Source organism: Ambystoma mexicanum, chromosome 8, assembly GCF_040938575.1.
Source record: "Ambystoma mexicanum isolate Mex_15411 chromosome 8, UKY_AmexF1_1, whole genome shotgun sequence".
NCBI lineage: Eukaryota > Metazoa > Chordata > Amphibia > Caudata > Ambystomatidae > Ambystoma > Ambystoma mexicanum.
The window spans coordinates 1,480,742,913-1,480,752,516 of NC_090929.1; the positions used below are offsets into that span (position 1 = coordinate 1,480,742,913).

Sequence of the window (9,604 nt, forward strand, 5' to 3'; positions counted from 1 at the left end):
TACCATTAATGATTGGTCTGCTTGTTGGTAGGTTGATGTATTTCTTATGAATCTTAGGTAGAAAATATATTGTTGGAGTAATCGGATTAGTTGTGATCATATATCGGTATTCATCTTCATTAAGTAGTTCCAAGTCTTTCCAATGACTGCTCATGGTTTTCCATTGTTCGCTGATTTTGATGAATGGGTTTTCTTTGATTTTTTCATAACATTTATGATCTTTTAGATGGGTGAGTGCCATGTGTATATAGTCTTCTGTGTTGAGTAGCACAATGTTTCCGCCTTTGTCTGATGATTTTATGGTAATCTCAGGATTGTTCTTGAGATTATTTAATGCTTGACTTTGGTTGGGTGTGAGATTATTCCTTATCTTGAGTTTTGCATGTTGGTTCATTTTATTGTTGATGTAGATGTCTCTGAGTTCTTTTTGAACTACTTTGCAGAAAGTATCAATAACATTTTCTGGAGGTAAGATTGGTGTGAATTTGGATTTTTCTTTAAGTTTGGTTTCTTGTGCTAATCCCAATGGTATATTTTGTTCTTCCATGAACTTCTCCTTAGTATAGGGATCTGTCTCATCATTGATGTTAAGAAGATCGACTGTGAGTTCCACATGTTTAACTGTTAATTCCGATGGTACTGGTGTTATTTCAGTGGTGTGTCTTTTGATTTCCATATTTGCAAAATATTTCTTTAGTTTGAGTTTTCTACAAAAACTGTGGAGATCAACTACTGTGTTGAAATAATCATAATTACGACCTGGACAAAAGGTGAGTCCTTTATTAAGTGCTTGAATTAGTGGTGTCGTTAGTTCCAAACTTGAAAGGTTGATGACTAGGTCTTCCGTTGGGGTAATGGGGTCTGAGATCTGGTCTGTACTCTTGTTTTTTCTTCTATGTTTGCGTTTGATTCCTCCTCTCTTGCCACGTTTGGTTTTGGTAGAAGAGTCATAATAGGGTTTCTTTTTCCTGGTGCTGAATAATTCCTCATATATTTTTGTTGTTGAAATTCCTCTAAAAAAGAGGAAGAGGATCCAAATGAATTGTATTGGGATTCTTTGTTCCTGTTGGGAATTGTCATTTGAGATGCAGTGGGCAAGATTGATGGAGGTACGCTTCTTTCTTCCAATTCACTATCACTCACTGTGTCCGTATCTGAGGAAAGAGGAGTTGTAGCTGTTTTTTGTAGCTTGATGTATGCTGATCTGCCCCTTGATGTTGTTGTAGGTCTTTTATTGAATGTATAGACTCTTTTGAATTTATAGTCTAGTTCATCTCGCAAAAATTGTCTCTGTTTTTTAATCTTGATATCTGATGCGTATTTATCTATGATTTCATCTAGAATTTCATAATTCTTAAAAGTTTTCTCAGGAATATTTAGTTTTTCAATATTTTCTTTCACTTTGGTGATTTCTTGTATTAGCCGAATATGTTTTACTTTGGCATATTTGATTAATCTATGTATCATTTCGTTGGATGTGGTGGTAAGTAGTTGTTCCCAATCTTTGATCTCTTCTATATCGTCGTCTTCAAATGGAGGAAATATACAGACTCTTAGTCCTCGTGGTATGCGTCCTATCTGAAGGTATTTGTCTAAAGATTTGATTTCCCACCAGCAAGTAAGTTCTTGTTTGAGAAGTTTTTCTTGGGTTAAGAATAATTGTCTTAATGATGTATTATTGCTATCCGGTTTGGTTGTTGGATTTTCTGATAATCCCGAAAAGATGAGTTCCGCTTCTTCCTCTCGTTTTTCATAGTTCCTAATCATAGTGTCCTGACTGATGATATCGCTTATTGAGTTTCTCCTTTTAGAGCTGCCCACTGCTGACAGAATATATTGAGAAAGACTTTTTCAACCTTAGAAACAGTGTTAGCGCTCTGATGGAGAAGTGTAGCTAAATTGAATATGAAAAAAAAAGTAGAGATGCTGCAAATGGAGGGATGCCACAGAGGTTGACCTGGGCTTGGACAAAACTAAAACGAAGAGAAGCCCTCCTCTAGCGCTTCTCCAAAATTAAATGTTATAATATAGAGACTTTCTCGTTTTTAGGTTCCATTTGTCATTTTTATTCAGAATTCTATTGTGCTGTAAACAAATAGGGATTCCTTTTTACATCTTGAACATAACATATAAGTTGATGGGAAGACAAAAGAATGCAAAATTTAAATTGGTTTAAAGTTTTTCGTTGAGTTCACTAAGTTGCTGTGTCCCACGTTGTCACTTGAAAGTTGCGAAGCCTTAGTATAATTCACTCGACATTTGGGTTGATGGAGAGACAAAAGAATTCAAAATTTAGATTGGTTCTAAGTTTTTAGTTGAATTCACTAAGTTGCTGTATCCCACGTTGTCACTAGAAAATTACGAAGCCCTAGTTTAATTCACTAGGCAGTATTGGCCTCAATTTGAATTGGTTCAAAGTTTAGTCAATGTTGTCTTCACGTTGTTGCCCGAAAATTGCGAAGCCCTAGTTTAATTCACTAGGTAATATTATCCTCATTCACTAGGTAATATTATCCTCAACACGTGTTTCTCCGCCACATGGTTTATGGCGGTTCTTCAGGAGGAATTTGTAGGTAGATAGGCAAATGGAAAGATCTGAGAGGAAAAAGGTAGGAATAAAGAAAAAAATGGGCAATTTTGAACAGAGTGTTTTATGTTGACGTTTATACAGTCAATGTTGAGTTAGATACTTACAACTAAATATCAAATCTTGTTCATGTATATGATGGTTCCTTTGATGTAGGTAATATTATTAATTCCATCCGGTTTGGTCTGAAAGAGTGAAGAGCATCTAGTTTATATTTGTATCTCTGGGTCAAAGGTACTTTCCAAAAAAATCTAGTCATAATCATCCTTATTTGTTATACTTCAATAGTTCAGTATTATCTTCATGTACAACTGATTCCTGGATTTTGACAATGTAAATGAACTCATATGTTGCCTTGGAACAGTACGGTTTGGTTTAGTATCTAAGTTTGCTTGTGCGGACTTTGAGCTTAAAGACTGTTCGAAGCAACGAAGTTAGTCTAAATACCAAGTTTTCTTAAGAATTGTAAATAGTTGTAAAAATAGTTTTTTTCATATTCAATTTAGCTACACTTCTCCATCAGAGCACTAACACTGTTTCTAAGGTTGAAAAAGTCTTTCTCAACAAATGGAAACAGGCATGAGCACCATAGCACACACATGGGCCTGACAAGGCAGAGATCCAGTACATAAATAACACATGTCCCACATGACTATAACCCTGGCATGCATGCACTGTCAATTAGTTGGAAGGGGAGGCAAAAAGCAGACACTGAGGACTCCAAGATGGAAAAGCAAGACATGTGCTGCATGCTGGATAGCACTGGCATCACAGATTAGCCTGTGAGTGGCATGGGCAATCCACATACATGACACATGCCAGCACACAGATGGCACGCAGCATAGCCATGGTACATTTGACAAGTACAGCCTTATGTCAGTGAATGAGTACTGTCACCCATCCATGTGAGATGGACATGATGAGATGAACAATGCAAAATAGTGTGATAAAATACGCATGTGCCACACACTGCAACACATCCAGTGTGCAATAATACACTGATGGCAGGCCCCAAAACTTAATGTGGGCAGGCCCTTACTCAATCAGCCTGAATGGTCAAATCATTCCCATAACAAGGTAATAAATGTGGGCCAATGTGGGTTGTAATCTATGACAGAAGCATGTCACATATGTGGCATTAGGGCAGACAAATGTGTTGCAAAAATCGGAGAATTGAAACAATCAGGCTGAATGAACACTGGAAAATCAGAACAATGTTGTTGCAAGATGACAGTTGAAGGGCAACTGCAGTAATGTGGTGCTAATTGGCTACTGTGGTCAGAAGGGATACTGTCATACCCAAACCCAAGGCCGGTGAATGGTTTGGGGGAAGCACATGGGTGGCCCATACCACTCATGAGTATACACCCTCACCTGGCACCGGACAATGCCTCATAATCTGGTAGGTCTCCCACGCCTTGGACCTGTTCCTCTGTGACAAAGGTTCCAGCAACAGACTCATGTTCAGTGAGTTGGTTGTCCTCTGGTGGAGACCCACCGCCAGTCACCAGAGTAGAGGCATGGTTGGAAGCCAGCTTGTTCTTTGCTCTGTGTTTAAGGTCATTCCACCGCTTGCACAATCATCAGCTGTGCGTCTCACAAATCCAAGGGCACTAATGTGGTCGCGATGGTCTGCCAGTGAGCCCTACGTTGAGCAGTTGTAGTCTTACAGCCTGCAGTCACCAACATTTCGCGGCTATGTGCCGACACTTAGGCCACAAGTGAATCAAGTTCGGCGTCATTGAAGCTAGGCTTCCTTGACGTGCCGGAGTGTGTAGCCGTGTCTGGGGTCTCAGCCTGTAGTGCAAGAGCACCCTTCTTCTTATTATTGGAAGGTGGTGCGGATCCTGAGTGGCTTACGCCACTCTGGTCGGTAGGGGCAGAAGCGCAGGTGGACTGGGTACTAGAAGCCTGTAAAGGCACAATGACCATAGGTCTTGGTGCAGGCATTGGCTGCAGGTTGATGTTGGCAGGGCCAACGTCGGTGTGATGGACCTGGACCGACACTGTCCCGGCTGGGAGACTCAGAGCTGGGGTGGATTGAGCTGCAGCTGCCCCTGCAGCCTCTCCACCCTGGCTACTTGGGGCAGCAGATGGCATTGCTGCCCCAGATCAACGTGGCCTGGTGACAGCAACATTCACCGCCACACGTGGATTAGACTTGCTGACCTGGAAGTCAGCCTGGGAGTCATCCTCTGCCGGTGTCAGCTATGTTCCCACAACCATGGGGGGGGGGTATAGGTGGCCCTGATTGGTCCTCCACACACTGGGCTCTAGGGGCACCCTGCAAATCCTGGCCATGTCCCCTACCGCGCCCACCATGCCCACCTTTTGGAGCTCGGCCACCTTTGCCTCCCTTACTATTTGGTCACCTCCCAACCATGGCAGTGATGTTGTTGTGCGTATGGGAGTTGCAGTAAACAATTGTCCTGGGCAATTGGGGTGAAAGCAGTAGGGTACTAGATGGAATTCGTACCCTAGTGCTCTAGCAAAGCTGTATGTGACCCCTGGGGGAAGATGATGGGTCACGCAATGCACAGGCACCCCAAAAACAAAAGTACACATGCACGCAACCCCTGGTAGACCACGTGTGTGGAGAAATGAACCTGCACTACGCTGTGGCACCCAGAAACACAAAAATAAGCGTACGCGTGTTACACACAGCCTACAATGACCTCTGAAGGGGTACGCAACACGCAGGGGCAACCACAGTTGGAAAATACGTGCGCGACTCACTGTCTGCCTTGAAAAAGAACGTGAAAAAGATGCGCGTGTGCGCGTTGGCAACACCCCTGCCAAAAGAAGAAAAGAACACAGTCTGAGGAAACCGGGAATACGAACTGGAAACGTTGTGAAGTAATCGCGTGTGAACCGACAAGAAGTACAAGAAACACCCGCTCGCTCTCCACAAAAAGCACGTACAAGAAAATAGCGTGATACTCGTACCTTTTAAGCCAGCCCACACGTGCAACGTCACTTACGCACTTACGCGCTAAGGCCCTTTCCTCCAATAGCACGGTGACGTGCAGTTTTCTCACGTGCTGATTTACAGTGCACCCATGTTGTGGGGAACGCCCGCGCGCGTAACGTCACTTACGCGCTTACGCGCTAAGGCCCTTTCCTCGGATTTCACGCTGACGTGCACTTTTTTCACGTGCCAAATCACTCCGTATCAAGCTGGCCACGCGAAAACACACAGAAGACCACGCTCCTGCCCAAAAGGCCATTTTCCTGCCACCAAGAGCCCCGAGCATGCTCCCACCAGCCATCTGCTGCTGCCTGCCTGCTGCCCACGTGCCCTGCTATTTAGTGCCTGCACATCAGCCATCTGCAGGGGTCCAGTTGCTGTGTCCACCCCTGCTGGAACAAAAGACTCCCGACTGGGATACCATCGCTCCACAGCCCAGCCCCAGGACCCAGTTGCCCACGCACGCCTGCCTCGGGGGTCGCCATGTCGGGGAAAACACCATCTGAGACCACTGGCGACCCCCAGCCAGAGAGGCAGAGGGCCACCAGCTTCAGTGAGGAGGAAGTTGGTGTCCTGGTGGAGCATGTCCTGGGGCATTATGATGCCCTCTTCGGAATATCACGTGCCAACAAGGAAGGATGGGAGAGGATCTGGGAGGATGCAGTGGTTGCCATCAACGCGGAGGGGGTGGCAACCCGCGACATCAAGCACATCCGGAAGCGCTGGGAGGACTTCAGGTCCAGGACCCTCTACAAGGCCCAGCGCCTCGCGAAGGCAGAGGGTCAGCATGAGCAACATCCAGATGAGGGTCCTGGAACACGTAGGCCCAGTGCTCCACGCCCAGATCCTTCGAAGGCAGACCCGTCTGGAGTTGAGCGGTAAGTGGCCAAGAATTGCTGTGTGAGACAGGGCATGTTGCAGTGTGCTGGTAGTCTGATACTTGCCTGTATGTGTGACATAGGCCATGTATGGATGTGTGTGTGCAGGGACATCATGGTCATGCATGTGAGACCAGTAATGTGTGAACCACATGGATGGTGCATGTGTTCCAATGCAACATGGGGAGCTGTATGCGGAATGCACACATGAATGCATGCCAGTCTCTGTTCTTGGACATGGAGGGGGGTTAGGGATGGGTGCTGCTCTCATGTACATGTATGGTGCACATGTGTGTGTGTCTGAGAAGTGTGTGTGTGACTTTGAAACGCCATGGATGCATGACACATGTCCGTGATGATGTGTAGATTCGCTCATGCAGTGTGGTTGCCATTGTATCCACTGTGTCTATCCACTGTGTCTGTGGTGTACAAGCCATGATGCATGACCCTCCGGTGATGTGTGTGCATGGGATCAGTGTGAGCCATGATGCATGTGAGTTTGAAGACAATATTTTGGTTAAAAGAGGCCCTTTTACATGGATGCTGATGTTGATTGCAGGCGCCGTGCCTGTTTCTGCATGTGTGTTGCGTGCATTCACCCATGTATTGTGGAGGGACAGGATGGAAGTGACATTTGACAGAGCCACTCATGTGTTATTGCTTCCTATCTAGGGGAATATTGTACTGTACCCTGATGCTTGTGTTCTATGTCTCCCTCTACGCAGCGTCAAATGAAGAAGAGGGCGGAGACGGCGCTGTGGAGCCAAGCGGCGGGGATGCCTCCACCGGGCGGTGACGCAAGGCCCTGCCACCCTCCCAGGAATTGCCATCATCCGGGAGCGAGGGGGCTGGTGACGCGTCTGCCACTACGGCTGTAGCGGAAGGGCTGGCTGAGCCCCCACAGGGGCTTGCAATGGCGGAAGACGGTGTGGAGACATCCAGGTTGGTGGTCTCCACAAAGGAGGAGGAGCCCGCTACTGAGCCGCACATGGGGCCTAGTGGGGGTAGTACTACTGGTGCAAGTGGTGCAGTCCAGGGCCAGGGTCAGGAGGCAGCACAGGTCACCGTGGAGGGGCCTGTGCATGTCGCTGTCCTTGACCCTGTGACTGCACCACCATGCACCAGCGGGGAAGCCCCATCCCAGGCCCGTCCACAGGTAGGGGGGAGTGCCACATCATCTGCCTCTCCACTACCTGCGGACAAGGAGTCCCATGAACGTATGGGCTCTGTCCTGATTGGTGTCGCGTTGCGCACGCGTGACATTCGTGATGACGTGCGTGCTTCCGGGCTGGAGCACGCACGCCATCACGAAGAGCAGCGTTGCGACGTGGCACTGTTGGGAGGGGCCCTGGTCGGTGGGTTCCTACATGTGTCGCGCACTCTGGCGGACCTCTCCTCCTCTGTGGAGACTATGCGCCAGTCGTTCTCCCTGCCGTCTTCCAGCCCAGATTCCACCAGATTCCTGTGGACCTGGCCCGACCAACACAGCCAGCTGGTGGAGATCCCATCCCTGCCACAGTCGGGAGTCGGCAGTCCAGCAGGGGTGGATACCACAACCACTGGAGACCAGCTGATGGAGGATGTGCAGGCATCATCGGACAGGGCACATGGACATGGCAGGCTCTAGGTGGGAGCAATGATGGATCAGGGCCATCGACATCAGAGGGGCAGGCATTGGCCAGAGGGCAGGAAGACCCTGGAATGGGTGTGTCTTCCGTGTGGCTGCGGTTGGGCCGGCGTATAGATGCGGAGCGGCGGCGGGCAGAAGAGGCACGGCTCACAATGGTCAGGGTGGAGAACTCCATGCAGAGGGCACTGAGGCGGGCCGAGTGCCTCGAGGCAATTCACAGGGATTTGGAGTCCAACATGGCATCGTCCCTGCGAAACCTCGGGGCCATGGAAGAGGACCGCCTCCAGGACATTGAGCAGGAGTTCGATGATGCCCTGGCCCGGGAAATCAGAAAGTGAGCCGTCGGACTAGCCCGACGGCTCAGGTTTCATTTTCGTTTTCCTTTATTTTGGGGTGTTTGGATTTTGCCCCTCACATTTGTATATAGTTTTTTCATTAGGTAGTTTTTTTCATAGGTTTCTGTTCTTTCGTTGGGCTCATGGACCCTTGACAATTGATTGTACATAGTTGGAACTTTTTCTTTGGATTTCACCATGGATTAATGGATTTTACTTGTTACGTTTCCTTTGGATTTGATTTGGTGGAGGGAGAGTTTGGACTATTTTTCTTTTGGATTTCTTTGGATTGGTTATACTTTTCATGTACTCATGTTTTGGACATGCTTTTTATTTCATGTTTGCAATTTTTTTATGCCTTCATTTCATTGCTTTATTTTTGTCCAGAATACATTTTGATATTTTACTTCCATGTGTGTAATTTGCTCTTTGAGTTGATGCATGTGAAAATGTGGGTTTACACAATCAATGCCAGCCAGTGTGTGTGTGTGACGGACATGTGTTGATGTACATAGTTGACTTTTGGTTTGTGTCTTGAGATAGGCATGTCAGTGTGGATTGGGAAATCATTGCGTCTCAAGACTGGGGTGGCGTGCTGTGGTATTTTGGTGGAGATGTGGGCCATTATTGTGCATCTTTATGTCATGTAGGGGGGGGACATGAGTCGGGGCCTGCTGGCAGGTGCCCGTCAATGCTGGGTGGGTGGGGGAGCTGGGGGACATGAGTCGGGGCCTGCTGGCAGGTGCCCCTCACTGCTGGGGGGTGGGGGTGCTGGAGGACATGAGTCAGGGCCTGAGGCTCACTGCTGGTTGGGTGGGGGTGCTGGGGGACATGAGTCAGGGCCTGAGGCTCACTGCTGGGTGGGTGGGGGTGCTGGGGGACATGAGTCGGGGCCTGCTGGCAGGTGCCCGTCAATACTGGGTGGGTGGGGTGCTGGGGGACATGAGTCAGGGCCTGAGGCTCACTGCTGGGTGGGTGGGGGTGCTGGGGGACATGAGTCGGGGCCTGCTGGCAGGTGCCCCTCACTGCTGGGGGGTGGGGGTGCTGGGGAACATGAGTCAGGGCCTGAGGCTCACTGCTGGGTGAGTGGGGGTGCTGGGGGACATGAGTCGGGGCCTGAGGCTCACTGCTGGGTGGGTTTGGTTGCTGGGGGACATAAGTTGGGGCCTGCTGGCAGGTGCCTCTCACTGCTGGGGGGGGTGCTGG

At 48.1% G+C, this 9,604-nt stretch overlaps 1 long non-coding RNA gene across 1 annotated transcript; it reads right to left on the reverse strand.

The window, feature by feature from the left end:
* Window positions 1–2,035: 2,035 nt before the first annotated feature.
* On the reverse strand, window positions 2,036–2,985 carry LOC138473799 (uncharacterized). The gene is made up of 2 exons (XR_011268922.1): window positions 2,695–2,985; window positions 2,036–2,595 (listed from the first exon to the last, which is right to left on the reverse strand). It is a non-coding gene; the product is annotated as an uncharacterized lncRNA (long non-coding RNA).
* Between the last annotated feature and the right edge of the window lie 6,619 nt (window positions 2,986–9,604).